The sequence below is a fragment of the Monodon monoceros genome, unplaced genomic scaffold (assembly GCF_005190385.1).
Source record: "Monodon monoceros isolate NGI ecotype Baffin Bay Population unplaced genomic scaffold, NGI_Narwhal_1 Super_Scaffold_10, whole genome shotgun sequence".
Classification (NCBI taxonomy): domain Eukaryota; kingdom Metazoa; phylum Chordata; class Mammalia; order Artiodactyla; family Monodontidae; genus Monodon; species Monodon monoceros.
Window position 1 is genome coordinate 17,872,985 of NW_021703766.1, and position 20,750 is coordinate 17,893,734.

The window sequence follows — 20,750 nt, forward strand, 5'->3', positions numbered from 1 at the left end:
TCTTTATTTTTCTGTAGGTCCAAGTTTTCTCTTAACATGAATTGTGTTCCCCCCTCAAATTCATGTGTTGAAGTCCTAATACCTCAGAATGTGATTATATTTGGAAAAAGGACCTTTAAAAAGGTGATTAAATTAAAATGAGGTTATTAGGGTGGGCCCTAATCCAGTATGATGAGTGTCCTTATAAGAGGAGGAAATTTGGACACAGACGATTACAGAGAGAAGACTATTTACAGACACATTGAGAAGACAGCCATCTACAAGCTAAGGAGAGAGGCCTCAACAGAAACCAGCCCTGATGACACCTTGATCTTGGACTTCTAGCCTCCTGAGTTGTGAGAAAATAAATTTCTGTGTTTAAGCCCCCAGTCTGTGTTCCTTTGTTACAGCAGCCCTAGCAAATGAATACAGCAAGCATCAATCTCAAGAGTCGAGAATCCCTCCCATCATGAATTACTATTATTAACAGCTAACATTTGTGTGTTTTTTTAAAATCTGTATGAATTTTTAAAGTAAATTTATTTATTTATGGCTGTATTGGGTCTTCGTTGCTGTGTGAGGATTTTCTCTAGTTGTGGCAAGCGTGAACTACTCTTCGTTGTGGTGTGTGGGCTTCTCATTGCGGTGGCTTCTCTTGCTGCGGAGCACAGACTCTAGGCGCGCGGGCTTCAGTAGTTGCAGCGTGTGGGCTTCAGTAGTTGCGGCGCACGGGCCACGGGCTTCAGTAGTTGCGGCATGCAGGCTCAGTAGTTGTGGTACACGGGCTTAGTTGCTCCGCAGCATGTGGGATCTTCCTGGACCAGGGCTTGAACCTGTGTCCCCTGCCTTGGCAGGCAGATTCTTAACCACTGCGCTACCAGGGAAGCCCTAACATTTGTATACTTTCTCATTTAATCTTCACCAAGCACCCTATAAAGTAGATTTTAACGCCCATTTTCTAAATTGGGAAAATGAGGGGTTAAATGCATTCACTGAAGTTACATAGCTAGGAAATGGAATGGCCAGAAGTGGTACCTAGACCTGTTTAGATTGAGTTGTTTATATAATATGGTTATATTATCTTTCTGACACACCTGAGAGTTTGTTTTCTTATTTCCTCCCTAACCCCCATTACCTGTGGTCCTTCTCCATCTATTGAAATAGCAAAGATTGATTTTTAGATGCCCAGTGAGGCAGTGTGATACTTGGAGAAAAGTACTAGATTCGGGGATAGTAAGAGTAACTCTCTTACAGGTAGCTGTGAGGATTAAATGAGAATAAGTGTAAAGAACTCACAAATAGGATGCATTATGGCCAGGTCTGCTGTTAATACTATTAATAGTGATGGAGACCCCATTCTTGTGCAGGCACTGACTTTAACTTGATGGGTGATCCTGGGAAACACACTTGAATTCTGTGGGCCCCAGAATCAATTGTTTGCTGAAGTTTCTGTTTTGTTTTGTTTTGCTTTTTGGCCATGCCGCATGGTTTGAGGGATCTTAGTTTCCCGACCAGGGATCGAACCCGTGCCCTTGGTAGTGAAAGTGCGGAGTCCTACCACTGGACCTCCAGGGAATTCCCATGTTTGCTGAGGCTTCGAGCCTAAGGCCTGTCTTCCCTTGGTTTGAAGGGAGAGAAGCATGTTATAAAAAGATGTATTCAAGAATAGTAGGGGCTTCCCTGGTGGTGCAGTGGAATCCACCTGCCAATGCAAGGGACACGGGTTCGAGCCCTGGTCTGGGAAGATCCCACATGCTGTGGAGCAACTAAGCCTGTGCGCCACAACTACTGAGCCTGTGCTCTAGAACCCACAAGCCACAACTACTGAAGCCCACGTGCCACAGCTACTGAAGCCCCTGTGCCACAACCACTCAGTCTGCGCTCTAGAGCCCATGTGCCACAACTACTGAGCCCGTGTGCCACAGCTACTGAAGGCTGCACACCTAGAGCCCGTGCTCCACAACAAGAGAAGCCACAGCAACGAGAAGCCCGCACACTGCAACGAAGAGTAGCCCCTGCTCGCCACAACTAAAGAAAGCCTGCACCCAGCAACGAAGACCCAATGCAGCCAAAAATAAATAGATTAGTTAAAAATAATAATAATGGGACCAAAGACACTTTCTCCTTGATGTAAAAAGAAGAAAAGCTTAAAAGGGAACACCTAAACTCACTAGGTGATTCAGCATTGCTTAAAGCTGTGTTAAGGACACATGCAAAGGTCCCTCAAAACTCTGTTAGTTGGAACCATCAGCATGTTGATGCAGAACTTGAATTAACTTATTAGGAATTTAGGTTTTCTCATTTGGGAGATGAAAATTAGACTTCACAGAGTCATCCTGAATATCAAATAAGATAAAACCACAAAACCACAAATTTGTAAACCCCAGAACTTTATATGGACTCATAACACATGAGGAAATGGGGGTTCAGAGGTGAGATGGCTTGCCCAACATCATACAGCTAGTGAGTGGAATTAGAATTAGAACTCGGGGTGGTCATATTCTAAAGTCAGGTTCTTCAACACAGCATCCATCAAGAACTAGTAGAGTGTTTCCTAAGTGCCCAATATTCTTCTAAATACTAGGGATGCATTCAGGGAACAAAATGTGTATCTTCAAGTACCTTTAAGTTCTTATAGGATACTGCCTCCTGTCTAAAATCACCTTTCCACAGCTATCTACCAAAGTAATCAATAATGCATGGATTGTAATAGCAAAAGTCCAGACAACCTAAATGTCCATCAATGACAGATTAACTTTGTGTAATGCTAACATCCATACGAGAACACTGTGCAGCCATAAAAAGCTGTAAAAGATAAGGAAGCCCCTATGTATTGACGTGGAAAGATCTCTAAGACATGTTGTTAATTAAAAAAAAAAAAGATATGGGGACTTCCCTGGTGGTCCAGCTGTTAAGGCTCTGTGCTCCCAATGCAGGGTGCCTGGGATTGATCCCTGGTCAAGGAACTAGATCCCACATGCCGCGATGAAGGTCTCCAATGTGGCAACGAAGATCCCATGTGCTGCAACTAAAGACCCGGTGCAGCTTAATTAATTAACTAATTAATTAATTTAAAAAGATATGGAGCAATGTAGTCTATGCTAACATTTGTATTTTAAAATAAATACTTCTGGAAGGTGACCCCAAAAAACTGGGTTTATGGGTGGAGAAGCTAGTAGCTAAGCAACAGGAAAGAGACTTTTTACTGTGTACCCTTCTGAATTTTGACCCACGTGAATGCATTAGCTATTCAAACACTGATTAAAAATTAACTGTCACTTTTCCCATTCTTAAAACAGCCCTCTTCCTAAGGGAAGATCTTCAGCTAGCAGAGGGGCTGGCCAGATAAGCCTGTCAGGTTTTTCACTTAATGAGTGCCTCTCAATGAACTCTCCAATCCTGTCCCACCAAGTTACCCAGCAGGGGGCTAATGCCTTAATCCCCCAAACTCTGAAAGCTGCCAGAAGCCCAGAAACCGTCTTCCTGCTGTCTACAAAATCTGCCTGCCAGGAATGTACGGTACACTTCACTGCCGTGTTTGCTGGCACATTTCCATTGTTTTATGGGTCCAAACATTTGTAGCACAGTATCTGGGCTGTCCCATCTATTCTTAGAGGGGACAGTGCCAACAATCAAGGAGAAGTCAGTGGTCAGGTACTTCAATTGTACATGCCTCCCACGCAGGCTGCAACATTCCAGCTGCCCCATCAGCCCTCAGCCACATTCAGCTGGGTGCAGAATACAACCAAGGGGCATGAGTCAGGCAGGCAGGAACAAGCTTCAAAGACCCACTCTGCCCGAGACACCCAGCTAAGTGTTTTCTTATCCAAGTCCTCAAAAAACAACCCACAAGGTAGATACTACTCCCCTATTACTGACAACTCAGGAAACAAGAGACTGCCCTGGGGTTGAAGTGCCTCAGGAAGCAGCTTCAGAGAGGAGAGCAAAGTATACGAAGCCCCACAACTCGGAAGCAGCAGGACCAGATTTCAAATCCTAAAGGCAGAGGGAGATGAGTGATGAAGAATATGGGATTTGGAGTCCAAAAGACTTGGGTTCACATCCATGTCGTGTGAACGTACAGAAGCTGTTTTCTCATCTGGAAAATGGGAATAATACCTACCTCATAAGATTATTGGCAGGAATAAGTGGGATAATGTTCACACAGCACTGAGCACTGTGTCTGGCCCAGAGTAAGCCCTCAATAAGAGGGACCTTTAGCCTACTCACAATTAACCAGGGCTTCTGACTCCAAGTCCATGCCTCTCTCTATACCATAGAGAAACCATCTCTCAGAGTGGGCATGGGGTTAGTTACAGCCATGTGCTTTACCGAAGGGCTGAAGCACGGAAGGGAAAAGGGGATGCACAGAACCAAAGAGCATAACGGGGAGCTGGCTCAGTCTGCGTTTGGAGAGGACTGTTTCATAGGGGCTGCTCCATGGTTTATTGGGAGAGGCAAAGGATGGAGATCTCACAGCCAATCTGACCTGCCCAGGGAAACTCGCTGAGGCACCTGTAGAAACATGAGCAGTTTTCTTTGTAAGCCATGAGTCACACAGAGGCTGGTAAACGGTAAGCCCTGGGGCAGATCATTACAACTTCCTCCCAGATGCTTCTTGGCACTACTGGCTTGTATCACTGGTTTCAAAATGAAGTTGATCTGAAACCAGGTCTCATCATTACTCACCCTCCTTCTACCCTACCTTCTCACAGCTAGTGAAGGAAGCTGATTCCCGTTCCTGACTGCAGCCTAGCTCCACAAGGCCACAAATCTTGGCCAAGTCATGGAGGCATGAATGGGCTCGTGTCAAACTCTTTCTGGGACAAGTTGGTGAGCACTGACGAGCACATGGGGCAATAGTTCAGATCTTAAGGCTGAAAAACAGAGACGTAAACATAGCTCTTATTTCCATACCCACCTAGGACCTTAAAGTCATGTGACAGCTTTAAACTCAGTTTCTTCCACAGAGATTCTGAACCAAAAAGTCGATGAACCTGATGAAGATGTAGGTATTTGTACCACTATAAACTGATAGGTTTCAGCACTGAGTCTGAACATACAATTCCTACAATACTGTTGGGGAAGGGAGTTAGTAACCTGAGACAGCTTCTAGAGATTTTTTTTTTTTTTTTTTTAATCAGAGCCTTGTGTATCTGCACTAGATAGAAACATCCAAGGGAACCAGGAGTCCCCGGCCTGTGCTCAGAGCTTCTCTCTAAAGACCATCCTGCCAAGCCTGGCCTCAGATCCTGAGCTGGCGCCACTATAAAACTTGGGCAAGAAGGGTTGAGTCCCTGGAGTACTAGAGCTGTTGAAAGAAGAAAGCTTTTTAAATAGACTTTTAAGAATTAATGGATATTAGGCTGGGAACTCATCCCAGGCCTGCTTTTAGGTTGGAATTGCCTAGACACTTCCAAACTCTCAAGGAAACACCCATGAAGGTCAGAAGCTTGTCTTCTCAGCCATGACATAGAGGTGCTATGTAGTCCCAATGTCCAACCTTACTGGATGTTCTGGTAAAATAAAACCACCCAACTCTCAGGGGTAAATGTCCTTCAAGTGATCAACACTTGATCACTTTATCACACGACAGTTTTCCTATTGATCTTTGGGCATTTTAATGAGAAGGGAAGAGTAATATCAGTTTGAAAGTGTTGTGGCCAAAAGGCATCTTGTTGGGGAATGAGGGAGACACTGTCAAAGGTGCTTCCATTCTAGCTTGGTCTAGAGACACACTTAGTTTATAAAGTAAACAAACTTGTCCTTGTAGCTATCACTACTTTCTGTTAAGGGACTGGGATAAGAAGGTGCAAGGGGAAAGTATGTGGCATTGCCTTGAAAGAAGATTCTGGCATTTTCCTGAGTAAAACTACCCGTAGAAAAAAGTTCACTTACTAGGAAATACAAATTAAAAGGACAAATGTTGTGAAATACTTAGGGAATGGATGCTGCTATACATTGTTAGGGGGTGGGGGAAAGGTATATCGACAAAAACTTTTGCGCTATTAAGCCTTAAACAAGTCCTTCGACCCAAGAATTGTGCCAGGAAGTCATCCAAGATGTGACGAAACCATACCTGCACGGATGTTCATGACTGTTGCTTAGTGTTTTAAAAAAAAAGTCTCAACAACTTAACTTTCAACAGAATACTTAATTACGTGTGCTACAGTCACTCAAATGTCTCATCTACAGCCTTAAATATTGTAAAAAAGTATCAAGGGAAAACAGTGCTCTGCTCAGGGGGAAAAGGTCACAAAACAGCCATTCATTCATTCATTCATTCATTCACTCACTCACTCATTTACTTACTTTCTTATTTATTTATTTTTGCGGTACGCGGCCCTCTCACTGTTGTGGCCTCTCCCGCTGCGGAGCACAGGCTCCAGACGCGCAGGCTCAGCGGCCATGGCTCATGGGCCCAGCCGCTCCGCGGCATGTGGGATCTTCCCGGACCGGGGCACGAACCCGTGTCCCCTGCATCAGCAAGCGGACTCTCAACCACTGCGCCACCAGGGAAGCCCTATTTATTTATTTTTATTGGAGTAAAATTGCTTTACAATGTTGTGTTAGTTTCTGCTGTACAATGAAGTGAATCGGCTATATGTATACCTATATCCCCTCCCTCTTGGGCCTCCCTCCTCACCCTTTCCCCCATCTAGGTCATCATAGAGCACCGAGCTGAGCTCCCTGTGCTATACAGCAGCTTCCCACTAGCTATCTATCTTACACATGGTAGTGTAATTATGTCAAACCTAATCTCCCACTTCGTCCCACCCTCCCCTTCCCCCTCTGTGTCCACATGTCCATTCTCTACGTCTATGTCTCTATTCCTGCCCTACAAATAGGTTCATCTGTACCATTTTTCTAGATTCCACATATATGCGTTACTATACAATACTTACAAAACAGCCACTTATAGTTTATAGCCTGAGCCTGACAATCATAAAATATTAATATCTTTATACTCGTTAAAAAAGGGGGGTGGTGGTGGAGCCGTGGCACCAGGAAAGCAGACTAGCTCTCTCCAGAACCAATGACTTTCCAGGCCAAAGAAGCCCAAGAGGAACTTCTCTGGTGGCACAGTGGTTAAGAATCTGCCTGCCAGTGCAGGGGACGTAGGTTCAATCCCTGATCTGGGAAGCTCCCACAGACCGCGGAGCAACTAAGCCCGTGCACCACAACTACTGAGCCTGCGCTCTAGAGCCCGCATGCCACAACCACTGAGCCCATGAGCCACAACTACTGAAGCCCATGTGCCTAGAGCCCGTGCTCCGCAACAAGAGAAGCCACCACAATGAGAAGCCCGCGCACCACACGAAGAGTAGCCCCTACTTGCTGCAACTAGGAAAAGCCTGTGCGCAGCAACGAAGACTCAACACAGCCAAAAATAAATAAATAAGTTTATTAAAAAAAAAAAAAAAGAAGTCCAAGATGGTGGAGGGTGAGCAGAATCTGATCTCAGGAGACTAATGGGCAGAGGCTGCAAGGCATGCGGGCTGGGGTGGGGGGGGGTGGAGGGGGGACATGGGGAGCCCACGAGGCATGCTAGGACCCCAAGGGGCTATCCCGTGGCATGCCGGGAGATAAAGCACCCCACGTGTCCTGCCACAGCCGTTTGTGGCCCTCAGAGGAGCCAGAGTGATTCCCTAAAGCAGAGAGCAGTGCAAGTGGACCTGCCTCCCTGGGTGTTCGTGATGATCCGTCACCACAAGGTCACCACCTTGGGGGATGCTAAGAAGTCAAGCACAGTGCTGGAGCTGAAGCGCTTGGTGAAAGGCATTCTTAAGTGGCCACCGGCGCAAGGAGCAGCTTTACACAGATGACAGCTCCTGGACAAGAGCATGACCCTGGGGGAGTGTGGCTACGCCTGGCAGACGCCTCCATCTATACACCATTCACCCTGGACCTGGATCTTCCTGCAGATGGCGCCGATGGGGCATTTAAGGCCCTCAGCCTGTAGCCCTTCTCTGATCCACTGAAGTAGAATATGAAGCTGGATTGTTAGGAAAGCCAGGCAGGAGGGCGAGCTGTGGGGCAATGAAGCAGTGGGACTCGGGCCCTCTCCTTCAGATAGATATCTTCAAGAAAGACTTGATTAGGGAAATGGACCCAGAAGATCTATTAAAAATGTTCATTTGAAATGACAGGTCCTTTATGGGTGGTGGACCTCCATTCTGCTTATCTTCCAGTTTTTCCATAGTAAACATGTATTTGATTTGCAATCAGAATGAGAGGTTGTGATTTCCCCCCCCTCTGACTAGTATATGGCAACCCCATGTTGTTAAGGAGAAAGCAATTCTTTCTAGGGGAGTTTTGCGTCTCTGCAGAAAGCTCTTTGGAAAGATCTACACTACTCAGGTTCCTCCTCACGCTTGGGAGCTGGGTCCTCCCTTATAATCCCCAGAGAGAAACCCAAGCAGAGCTATATTTGACAGCACTCTGGGAGTTCCAAACATGGCTGACACAAAGTTCATTGTTAGGTGTGCTGTCAATGATTCCCACCCACAAGAATGAGAGCAGAGATCCCAGCAATCAACCTGGGACCTCTGGGATACCAATTAAGGGTCTGGTGGGTGAAAGTGCTGCACATTGGCCCTGCAGCTTTGGGCAAGTCACTTCATATTTAAGCTGTTAACAGTAAGCACCCAACAAATATAAGCCCTTGGTGATTTCCAGTATCTAAAATGGGAACACACACACACACACACACACACACACACACAGGCTCTTGTTACGGCCAAATAAGACATATTGTGCTTTTTAAAGCACAATTAAGTATTCAAAACCAGGGATGGTAATTTAAAAAGCAAAACAAAAGAACAAGAAGGTAAAGGTCATTCAGAATCCTGAGGTAAGCAGAAAATTAAGAAAAAAAAAAAAACGATCAATTTCCATTGAGACAAGTATTGGAAGTTAAATTCAAAACGCCATGCTTTCAGGAATTCCCTGGCAGTCCAGTGGTTAGAACTTGGCTCTTTCACTGACAAGGCCCAGGTTCAATCGCTGGTCAGGGAACTAAGATCCCTGCAACCTGTGGGGACAAAGGTAGGGTGGAATGCCATGCTTTCATTCACATTTCACTAGTTTGTTCCTTCTTTTAGATCCTCTCTAAAAGAGATATATTCACCTCTTCACAGTGACCTTCACGATATCACAGAGCAACAGTTCCCAAATACAACTGATAAAATCACCTGGAGAACTTTAAAAAAAACTCAGATTCCCTGCTTCCAGCCCACCCATCACTTCTACTGAGTCAGTTTCTGGAGGTGTATTTAGGGAAGACAGTTTATTGTTTTTTTGGGGGGGTTTAAAAAATAAATGTATTTATTTGTTTTTTGGCTGCGTTGGGTCTTTGCTGTTGCATGCGGGTTTTCTCTAGTTGCGCACAGCAGGGGCTACTCTTTGTTGCAGTGCGTGGGCTTCTCATTGCAGTGGCTTCTCTTGTTGCAGACCACGGGCTCTAGGTGCATGGGCTCAGTAGTTGTGGCCTGTGGGCTCTAGAGCGCAGGCTCAGCAGTTGTGGCACATAGGCTTAGGTGCTCTGCAGCATGTGGGATCTTCCCGGACCAGGGCTCGTAATTGTCTCCCCTGCATTGGCAGGCGGATTCTTAACCACTGCGCCACCAGGGAAGCCCAGTTTATTGGTTTTTTAAAGTTCCTGATTCTCACCTTTATTTCTCGTAAGCAGGTAAATTGGTATGGATTTTTGAGGGCACTTCAGAATATGTATTAAAATTTCAAAGGTCCAGATTCTTCCTCTGACCAACATATATATCTGTCTTTTCAATATCTCCCCCTGGATGCTTTAAAGGCATAATCCATAATCTTAAAATCATGTCAAAAAGCAAATTCATGATCTTCTTTACTCTTGCCCTAAATATAGTCCTTTTCCAGTGTCTCTCCCAGGGAATGCACTCAGCTACACAAATCCAAAATCTGGGCCTCAGAAGCAGCCCAGAGTCTGTGTCTAGAGTACCCAGACTTAAATTTTGGTTCCAGTGACAGACTTTGGGCAAGTATGTTTCCACACCTAGAAGATGGGAATGATGCTAGTAATACCTACCTCAGTTAAATGAGATAATATTTAGCACAGTGCCTAGTGTATTGTTGTCTAGCATCTTCTTCCTTGACCATTTCTCCCTCAGACTCCCCTTCGCAGTCAGTCACCAAGACTCATGCCTCTCCGTCTCTACCTCCCCAACCTTAGTACTTACTATATCATTTTTAGCCTAAATGAGTACAAAATCCTCCATTTTAAAAAAAGGATCTTTTAAAAACGCAACAGATGATACATTTGAGAAAATAAGATCACTTCCTTGTTTGAAACTCATCAATGATGTGCCATTGTTCTCAGGATAAAACCCCAAATCTATAATGTGCCCAATCCCTATCTCCATTGTCTAGCCACAATGGTCCTCTTCTTAAGTGCATCATAACCCCTTACCACAGGGCCTTTGCACATGCTGCTCCTTCTGTCTAGAACAGTGTCTCCCTACATTCCCATTCCAATTCTACCCAGTTAACTAACTCCCAACATCTTTCAGACCCTAATTCGAAAGTTACTTTCTCAGGGAAACTTTCCCTCAACCCTCCCAAAGTAGATCAGTTTCCCCTGTTAAAAACTCTCCTAGCTCTATGTAACTCTCTTCCATAGAATTCATTACAACTTGTAATGATATGTTTACTTGCTATTATCTAATTGCCTATCTCCCTTACTAGTCTCTATAATGCCCAAAGGCAAAGACTGTGTTAGAATCTGCTTATCACTATATCCCAACACCTAGCACGGTGCCTGATACAAAGTAGGCATTCAATAATTGTTGAATGAACTATGAAAGTCCTTTGACCCCGCAATTTTTCTTCTAGGAATGCAGTCTAAAGATGTAAGTATACAAACTAGTCTAGCTGTAACAACACTGTTATTATCACTACCACTACATACCCTAACTCATTTAATCCTCACTACAGCCTATGAGATCCCCATTATTACCCCTATTTTACAGATGAGGAAACTGAAGCATAGAGGTTAAGCAAATTTACCCAACCCTTACAGCTAGTAAGTAGACAAACAGATTTAACCCAGGCACAGTGGCTCTGGAACTCCAGCTCAGACACTCTATACATTATAATAGTTATATTTTATGCAAACTTCAATTGTCAAAATTTGAAATGGCGCTGTAAATATTAAAGTCTCACTTTGTATGCAAAGTATGAAGAAATGCAAATCTCCCAAATTAAGAAAAAGTGTAAAAAGTCACATAATTTCAATACAAGAGAGACTAGGGCTTCCCTGGTGGCGCAGTGGTTAAGAATCCACCTGCCAATGCAGAGGACATGGGTTCGAGTCTTGGTCCAGGAAGATCCTACGTGCCACGGAGCACCTAAGCCTGTATGCCACAACTACTGAAGCCCAAGTACCTAGAGCCCGTGCTTCACAACGAGAAGCCATGGCAATGAGAGGCCCACACACCACAACGAAGAGTAGCCCCTGCTCACCGCAACTAGAGATAGCCTGCGTGCAGCAACAAAGACCCAATGCAGCCAAAAATAAATAATAATAAATATTTTTAAAATCTTAAAAAATATACAAGGGAGACCAGTGAATTGTAAGCATCCGTCTAATTCCCTTATTCCACACACATACACTTCACATATGTTCATAAGAGGACATAAGTCTTGAATCATAGGAGTTATGAATTATTTGAGGTTTTCAAGGATAAATCTTTTACATCAATGCAACCACCCTGTGCAAGACTGTTTATTGCAGCAATATTTGGGTTTAAGAAAAAACCCATAAGCCCCTCTTGGAAAATAAGATCAGAAATGAGTATTCTCTTTAAGAATGGAAATCAACTTTTCATCAAAATGCTTGCTAACTAGATTTTGAAAACTAAAGAGAAACTTGAGAAAAAATGCATTTTCGCTTTGACTGAATGGCACACTCTCAAGCTTTCAACACCCAAGGAAAATAATGCAAGTGCTAATACATTTGATAGTTCACTTCTGAGTTACGCAATTTAAATTAAAAAAAATTTTGATTTCAAATACTTTTGAAACATTCAGATAACTAAACCTTAAAACAATGGTTGGTGTGAAAACTAATGATTTTTAAATGGTATAGTAACCTTATTAAGCTTACCTCAAAGCCTGTCTTGAAGGTATTGTTCAAACATAAAAATTTAATTTAACTGAATGGGGTTAAGAAGAACAATTCATTCAATCATCTTTCTACAGCAGTCTTTCCTAATAAGGTGATTTCTGACAGATTTCTAAAAATTCAAACACTTCACAATTTTTATGTTAACTCCTCCCCACTTCCACATCTGTAAAAGATAAAAATAGGGGGTTAGCTAATAAATCATGGTATATCTATCATGTAGAAGACTATGGAGCTGTTAAAAGCAAGATAGATGTGTGTTTAGCAGTCTGGAAAGATGCCTGTGATTCAGTAAGTTAAAAAAAGTAAGTTGTAGGATAACGTTTGTTAAGTATGACACAGTCCAATCCTTGTTTTAATAATTCCTGTGTGCATACTTAAGTTCTTTGTCAAGAAAAAGGTCTACAACAGATGTAGAGAACACACGTATGGACACCAAGGGGGGAAAGTGGTGGTGGGGTGGTGGTGGGATGAATTGGGAGATTGGGATTGACATGTATACACTGATGTGGATAAAATGTGTAACTAATAAGAACCTGCTGTATAAAAAAATAAATAACATTAAATTCAAAAATTAAAAGAAAAAGGTCTACAAGAACTCACATTAAACTATTAACTGTGCTTACCCTACCGGAGCAGAACTGAGGAAGAGAGAACTTTCACGTGTTTATTTCTGATTTGCTTCTGTTGAGACGCAATGGAGTTCAATGGTTGACGCTCAGGCAGCTTAGATTTGAATCCAAGCTCTGCTATTTACTATTTGCATGATCTTGGGCAAGTTACTTAACCTCTCTCGCCTCAGATTCCTCATGCATAAAATGGGGATAGTAATAGTACCTACTTCAAGGGATGTTATGGTGATTAAACAAGGTAATACACGTAAAATGCTAAGAGCTGTACCTGTCACATAGTACATGCTATTATTTTATTGAAAAACATTGTTTTTACAGTGAATAGATATTCACGTATTAATGTGAAACCCCAACCAACGAGCCCAACTCTACACAAACTATATAAAATAGTATATATGAAAGAGGGTGTGATAGAAATAAAAAGCTCCCTAGGCAATCCTGACAGTCAGCCAAGCTTGCAAACTACCGACTCAAAGGCAGGGGTAAACCAGTTGGAGTGTGACTGAGTTCCAGTTGGGGAACACAGGAGAATTCTGGAAGCAGTAAAAGACCATAAAAGACAAGAAAATGGCAGGTCTTGAAGCCCTGGTGGGAAGCCCTGGCTGAAGCTGACTCCACAAGGAGAGGCAGGGGTGTGGGCCTGGCATCTTGTTCTGGCTTGCGTGTGGGGAGCCCTCAAGTACCTGTCTCTTCTCTCTGCCTGAAGCTACAAGATGGGGCTCGTTGTGAGAAGGCAGGCAGCCTTAAGCAAGACACCCAGGTTAGTAGCTGAGCCCTTCAGCCCTGCTCTCTGTCTGACCAACCAGCAGTCTACCTCCTCGCGTCCAGGGCCACGGAGGCACTTCCCACACAGGAGTTAGAGCAACAAGGCCGAGGAGCTGGGACCAGAGTAACTTGCCTCAGGCCTAGAACCCCGTTTTCCCTTGCCTGTGCCCAGATGTGCACCATCAGGCCTGTCCTCACTGCTGGCTTTGACAAGAATCTGAAGAACTTCCGAGTGGACCTGGACTTGGGGGTGGGAGAGAGTGGGGTTGCCAATTTGGGGGGAGGAATCTTCTTAGAAAAGCACACATGCACACAATTAATTCCCAGGGAGCAAAGACTTCTTAAAGTTACTGTGAGGCCCTGAAGTCGGACCCCCCTGGGCAAGATCAACCTCCTTTTAGTCTCCAACACAGGTTTGAGGCTTGGTAAGAGAGATGTAATTTCGAACTAATCTCATGTGCTCTTGAACAACCAAAAGTGGGGTAACAGATTGAGGAGGCAGAGGAAACCCTGGGGTCGTGCCTCCCCAGCCGCATCTCACCCCTGAGATACCTCCGAGTCCTGAGGGAGAACAGCTCTCCCCTCCGTCTTGGGTTCTGTGTAGCCCAGAGAGGCTCTTGTTAGGGGGAAGCAGGCACCAGCCCTCCCGCCTCCTGGCAGTGTGGCCCTGGCTCTGAGCCCTCTCCTCAGATGTCAGCGACAGAGCCAGAGCTACGAGCTCAAAGGTGGGGTAAAGGGAGGAAGGAAAGTGTTCATTCGGCTTTCCTTCCCAGGATACGTCATTTTGGTTCGCTGAGCAAGCAGCAGGACCCCCATACCCCGAAGTCCACCTGGACCGTGGCAGCTGCAGCCTGGAGGGGATTTTGTCATCTTGAGGAAATCTGCAGGCTACTGATGCTCTAGGTAAGCCACAACCACGTGGGTGCCCAGATTTGGCTGGGTGAGGAGGCGGGGGCAGAGCGTACCAAGCTCCTCCACTCAGAGCAGGGCTGGGGGAGGTCCTCAATGCTGGGAGGAGGGGTGGGGTGAGGAGAGGAAGAAGATGAACAGCCAGAAGCAGGTTCTCTGCTGAGAACTGACAGCGAGAGCACTGTCAGCTATTGGGCCTGGGATCTGAACCCTCCCTGTTCCCCTACATCCTAAAAGGGAGGCTGGGGTCCTGGAAAGATGTGTCCCCTCCTCATCCCCTCCCCCATCACTCCAGATCTTGGTGATTAACAGAGGCCCGTGGAGGGAACAGCAATTCAAAAGTCTTGGGTCAGATGTTAACTATTTCCAATCTTCCTCAGCTTGGCTGAGGCCAGAGGACTCACAACTCTGACTCCCAAATGGTTAGTAACTCGCAAGTAGGAGTCCAACCTGGTTCAAGCCCTAACTCCACAATTTACTAGCTGGGTGACCTTGGATAAGTTACAAAGTTACAAGCCTAGGTTTCCTATCCAGTGAAATGGGGCCAATTCTACTCCCCTCATGGGGCTTTTAGGAGGATTAAAGGGGCTTATTACATAAAGTACACAGTGTAGTTTCTGGAACTCGGTAAGCTCTCCAGTAAATGTTATTATTAAACGTGTTTGTTTCATTTTGTTTGAAAGCCCTTCCTTGCCGCCCCTGCTGCCTGGTAATGCCAGGTAACTAAATGAAACCAGGGGGAATATTCAACTGCGGCTGACCACGTCGTCCTTGGGTCTGGGAAAAGTCGGGAGTCGAGAAGGGGTGGTGGATGTGGGCCCAGGGTCCTGGATCCAGAGGAGACTTCAGAGACAGTGGCCTGCATGAGGGCACAACTGGAACGTCAGCCACATCGCCTGCCTTTCCCAAACACCACGCTGCCTCTGTGCTGGAGTGAGGGAAGTTCCGAGCTGGACTGGACCCTGCCTACTTCCCTTCTGTTGCTCCCCACCTTACACTCCATGGTCCAGCCAAACTAAACATATTTAAGTTCTTGGACCCCATATGCTGTTCCCTTGGCAGGAACACTCCCTGCCACCTCTCATGTCCCAACCCCTTCCCCAGCCTCTGGCTTGGACAACACTTCCACCACGTGCCCCCCACCTCCAAGAACATGTCAGCAGCCCTTCCTATGTGACTCTATATTTTTCCTCCCACTTGATTACATGCATATATTACTTATTTTGTCCATCTCCCTCCACTAGCAGGCAAATGGCCCACAAGCCTGGGTTTTGTGCACGTTTTGCTCACTAATGTATCCCCGGCACCTAGAACAGTACCTGACACTTGGTAGGTGCTCAATAGATACCTGCTGAGTGAAGGATTCACTAGTAAAATTGCCTGGTGACCGATTTGCTTCCTCCTGTGGTCACGGAGCTCACTGAGGTTGAGGAGCTGTGGGCCTTGCCTGCCTCTCAACTTCAAGCGCCCAGTAGGTACTCAGACGTTTGTTGGCTGAATGACCAGTCAGCTTGGCCTTGAGTCTCAGACACCTCACTGCCTCCATAATGAGGGAGGAGCTGCATTCGACCACCTTGGCCATATGAGAAAGCTGCTGCCCAGCCACACACCAGCCAGGATAAAAAATCTCCACCCATGAAGAAGTTCTCACCTTAGAAATTCACGGCCCTTTCCAGATTCCCTTTCTACTTTAGGGAAAGTAACAAGCATTAGCTTAAGGACAAATGAAGGGAAGGACTTCTCCCCCCAAACAAAGGATGTGACCAACTACCTAATAAAAAATTGCTGTCTCTTAGCACAGGGCCAGGTGGGAAGCAAGAAGCCAGAAGGGATGGGTCTGGTAAGGAGACTGTTGGGAGAGGTAGAGTCCAGAAGAGACTCAGCTACTTCAAGACACAGAAAAGCTGACTTCTCAGTACTCGGCCACAGTACTGAGATCCCCAGGTAATCCTCAGTTAACCCAGCAATTACGCTCCCAGGGATGTACCTAACCGATCCGCCTACACAGTTTCCCTTGCACAATGGTGTTCACGGCAGCACTAGCTGTAATAGCCAAAAAAATGGAAACTCCTCAAACGCCCATCAACAGCCGAAGTGTGGATGGTCACATGATGGAAACTATAAAGAATGACAATCGACCACAACTACATCCAGAACCGTGCAAGAATCTCACAATGTGCAGTGAAAGAAGCCAGATCCAAGAGGATATTCTGTGTGATTCTTTTACATAAAGTTCAAATACAGGCAAATCAATCCATGGTATTTGAAGTCCAGATAGTGGTTTTCTTGGGGGAGGGTAAAGATGGGGAGGGAAGTGGCATTTGAGGTGCTGATAATGCTGTTTCTTGATATGTGTGCTAGGTACATGGGTGTTTAAGTGTGTGATGTTCATCGAGCTGTATGTACACTTATCATCTGGACATTTTCTTCCACGTGTGTTATTCTTCAATAACGGTGGTTCTTTGCATGGAGATCATTCAGCCTCAGGACCGAAGCCTCCACTGATTTGGGGAGACAGGCCCTTCTGTCCTTCCCCCTCCTCCATCATCCTCCAAATGCTTTGCAGAGCTATCGTTTCCTAGAGACTCATTGCTCACGGTAAGCCATGCTTTCCTCACACAGCAGGGAGGTTAGGGCACCCTGTACGGGTAACCTAGGAACAGAGTGCCATGTGAGGAGATGAGAAGAGAGACTAGAGGTTTGAGACCTGCTCCCCAGACACCAGCTAACAGTGATGTACGCCGGGCTTCGGCAACCAACTCTACTCGCCTGCTAAGCCAGGAAGGCAGCTGGGTGGGCTGGAAGCCCCAGTTCCCAAATATTCATTCCACAGAGGCAGATTTATTGGGCACCACGGACTGCCCCTGGCCTTACTGCTGACTGCCCCAGTGACCTCACACCAAGTTTCTTACCCTCGTTTTACAGCTGAGTGGGAGTTACCATCACCTGCGCCGCAAGGCTCTTATAAACATAAAAAGTAACTAATATTAGACAGTCAGCTCCACCAGAGCAAGGTCTTAGTTTTGTTCACTGTTTTAGCCGCCATCCTAGAATAGTGCCTGATACATGCGGATGCTAAATATATGTTTACTGAAAAAATAAAATGTAAATAGAGGGCATAGCCCGGAATGCGAGCTCCAAAACAAAGGGCAATTTTTACATGAGTTGAAATAAGCAAAACCATCTTGAAGTTAACTCCTGCTCAGTCAGATTTATTACTGAACTTTGAAGTTTTCTACCAAAGCTAATGAGGGTTAGCTTTAATCTTACCCAAATGCTGACTAAGGGTGAGTTGAACCTGCAGAGGGGGCCATAATGAAGGACTGGATTTCTTTTACTGTAATTAAGCTGCTTCTCTCAACTGTTCTCCATGAAGGATGTATAGACCACTTTAGGTCACTCACTTTAATCACTGCACTAATACCACGAAAGCTCCTTCCTCCCACCTCTCCTTTGTCTTTGCTTCTAGACCACACTTGAAGGCAGACCCCAGACTGTGGAGTTGGGGTGGGGCAACATTCCTGCTCTACCTCCTTTCAGATTAACCTCTCACTCTTAGTCTAGGCAAGCCTGGCTTCACCTGCCCCAAGCCCCCATCACTAGGACACTTAAGAGACTGTATGCAAGCTGGTTTCCCCTGCAGGAATGTTTCTGGAAAACCCTAGGATGAAAAGGAATAAATGACTAAGCGCTCTTGGGGTAGGGGGTTGCTACTGGTGGGATTTGGTGCTCCAACATTCCACTTCTTCATTTCATCCACCTCCTACTTTCCGGTGGTAAAAAAAAAATGCCATGGAACTTGGGAGTCAGAAACTTCCATTCAAGTCACATCTGGTCACTGCAGAGATGACTTTGGGGAAGCCATAACCACTGAGGTTTCATCTGTAAAATGGGCAGAACTTCACAAGACTGTCATAATTCACACAAATACCTACTGGGACCTATTAAGCACCAGGTCCTGGGCACAAACCTAGAGGTAAAAGTCATGTCTGTGACCCTCAAGGAAACTCACTAGTTTAGCCTAGGGAATTGAATCCATTAAGCTGTTCCTGTGTTTCTCCACCTCTAAAACCTCCAGCAGGGCTGGGCTACAGGGTTTCTGAAATCCCAACTCTGGGATTAAGAGCTCAAGTTGTTTAAATGTACATCACCAGCTTCAAGAGAACGTCAGGAGGATAAAGCAAGTTCAGAGTTGTGCAAATGCTTTGAAGAGGAAAGTGCACATACAAACAAGGTATTAACTATATCAGATAATTTCTTTGAGCTCAACTTCATAGACACCTGTGAAATTCATAACCCAGGGGCGAACAAGAGCAACTGTTCCTTAGCTATAGGGAAACTGTTGTCTGCTTGGCCAAACTTGAGAGTTTGTATGTACCCTCAGGAGAACCCTTTCAACATGGCTGGATCCAGGCTGGGGCTCCTGTGTATGGAGGACAGGGAAGTGGGGTGGAGGTAGAAAAGAGGTCAGCTGCTGAGGACTAAGGGGAGAAATACCACTATTTTTTGCCGGGGAGTCCCAATTTATTGGGACAAATTGGGCCCAGAAACTTGCTTTTTTTTTTTTTTTTTTTTGTGGTACGCGGGCCTCTCACTGTTGTGGCCTCTCCCGTTGCAAAGCACAGGCTCCGGACGCGCAGGCTCAGCGGCCATGGCTCACGGGCCCAGCCGCTCCGCGGCATGTGGGATTTTCCCGGACTGGGGCACGAACCTGCGTCCCCTGCATCGGCAGGCGGACTCTCAACCACTGCGCCACCAGGGAAGCCCCCCAGAAACTTGCTTTTATTTAAAAAGGCAGCATCCCATTTCACAGGAAGACTGCTCTAAGAACTCGGCACGTTGCAGGGAGCTGCACTCAAGGTTAGCCAAGCACATTAACCCACGTTTTGTTTTATAACCTAGGTGTGCTCCTGGCATGAACCCACCATTTTCACAGCCATAAACCAGACATCCGAGAAAGCAGAATTTTCTCAAAAGGTTTAAAATGCCTGACGTCACCGAGAAGCACTTGCCAACCGGACCGTGAAATCGAAAACCTGATCGCTGCTTCCCCCCCCAAGAACCTCAAGCTTAGTGAAGTGACAGTTAATCTGATATTTCTTGCTTCAGTAAGAAAGATAAGGCACAGACAACACTCAGAGCCACAGCCTGCTCTCCCAGACTGTAGTCGGAAAACTTGACAATGAGGGGGAGGGTGTACAGATTTGGCAGAAGTCTGGTTAGCAATAAAGCTTCCTCAGGGAGCCGGAATTGGATTTGGGGCCCTGCCCAAGTTAACATTTTTACAGGTTGGCTGAGTTGCAGTTTGTTAGCCAGTCAGTAATAAACCCATGTGCAAGAATTTAAAGTTTATGAGGCATGGCCTCTTAATGCTTCTCCTCAGCTCCCCTACAGCCAAGAGTTTAAGGAGCTTGGCCTGGCCTGGGTGTTAATTGTTTTCTCAATAGGCAGAGTTATTTGGGGGAAAAAGAAGAAATAAAGGCTTCTACAGAACTCAAGGCCCCCACTCCTCTTTTGGAGAAACAAAAGAGAGCCATTCTGCGCCCTAGGCAGCTCTCTTGCACATTCAAGCTGTGGGAATTTGTACCTGGGGTGAGGGGTATGCTGATGGGGGCATTAGAAAAATGCTAGGTGGCACAGGTTTTTAAATTGCTTTGAAATGTTTAAACTTTAGATCCCCTACCCAGAAAAATGCATACAAGTTCTTAAACAATTTCACAGGTTAAGGATCCTCTGGAAGCTCACCCAAGGATCCTGGGACACACCTTTGTTTAAGAACTTGGGTTTGATCCGGTGGAGGAACCCGCACTGTCCTGGATGGAGGGAGAGACGCCCCCATCAGCCGTCAGCTGCCTGGATCTCATAACACACTGGTTCTGAGCACCAAAGTAAACCCCACCCCCTCAAGTTTTTAAACCGTAGAAGAAACTGTGAGATCAAAAATGTGCTTTGATCCCCCACCCACTGCCCCTACAGCTCAAGACCTTCTGGCTCCTCGACCCCCACCTCCCTCAAGGGCCCTAACATTTCAGTTCCAATACACTGGGGAACGGGGGGTGTGCCCAGTGCGTGATGGCCCCAGTCCAGGTGTGCCAGGCCCAGTTTTCAGGCAGGCTGCAGGGGCGCGGGCCCTCCGGGAAGGGCAGGGTTAAGAGTGCATTCCAGCTGCCGGGCAAGAAGGGGGGTGGGGGAAGGGAGCGCGAAGAAGAGAAACAGACCTGGTCTGTCAGTCGGAGACACAAAGCACGGTACACAAAGGGGGCCCGAGAGGGGCGAAGGGGGCTGCCCGGGGCACGGCTCATCCC

The 20,750-nt window shown here is 45.9% G+C and overlaps 1 protein-coding gene across 2 annotated transcripts in view; it reads right to left on the reverse strand.

Moving 5' to 3' along the window:
* CDH3 (cadherin 3) overlaps window positions 1-20,750 on the reverse strand; it is a 97,052-nt gene that overhangs the window by 23,905 nt on the left and 52,397 nt on the right. The gene's annotated exons all lie outside the window — the stretch shown is intronic.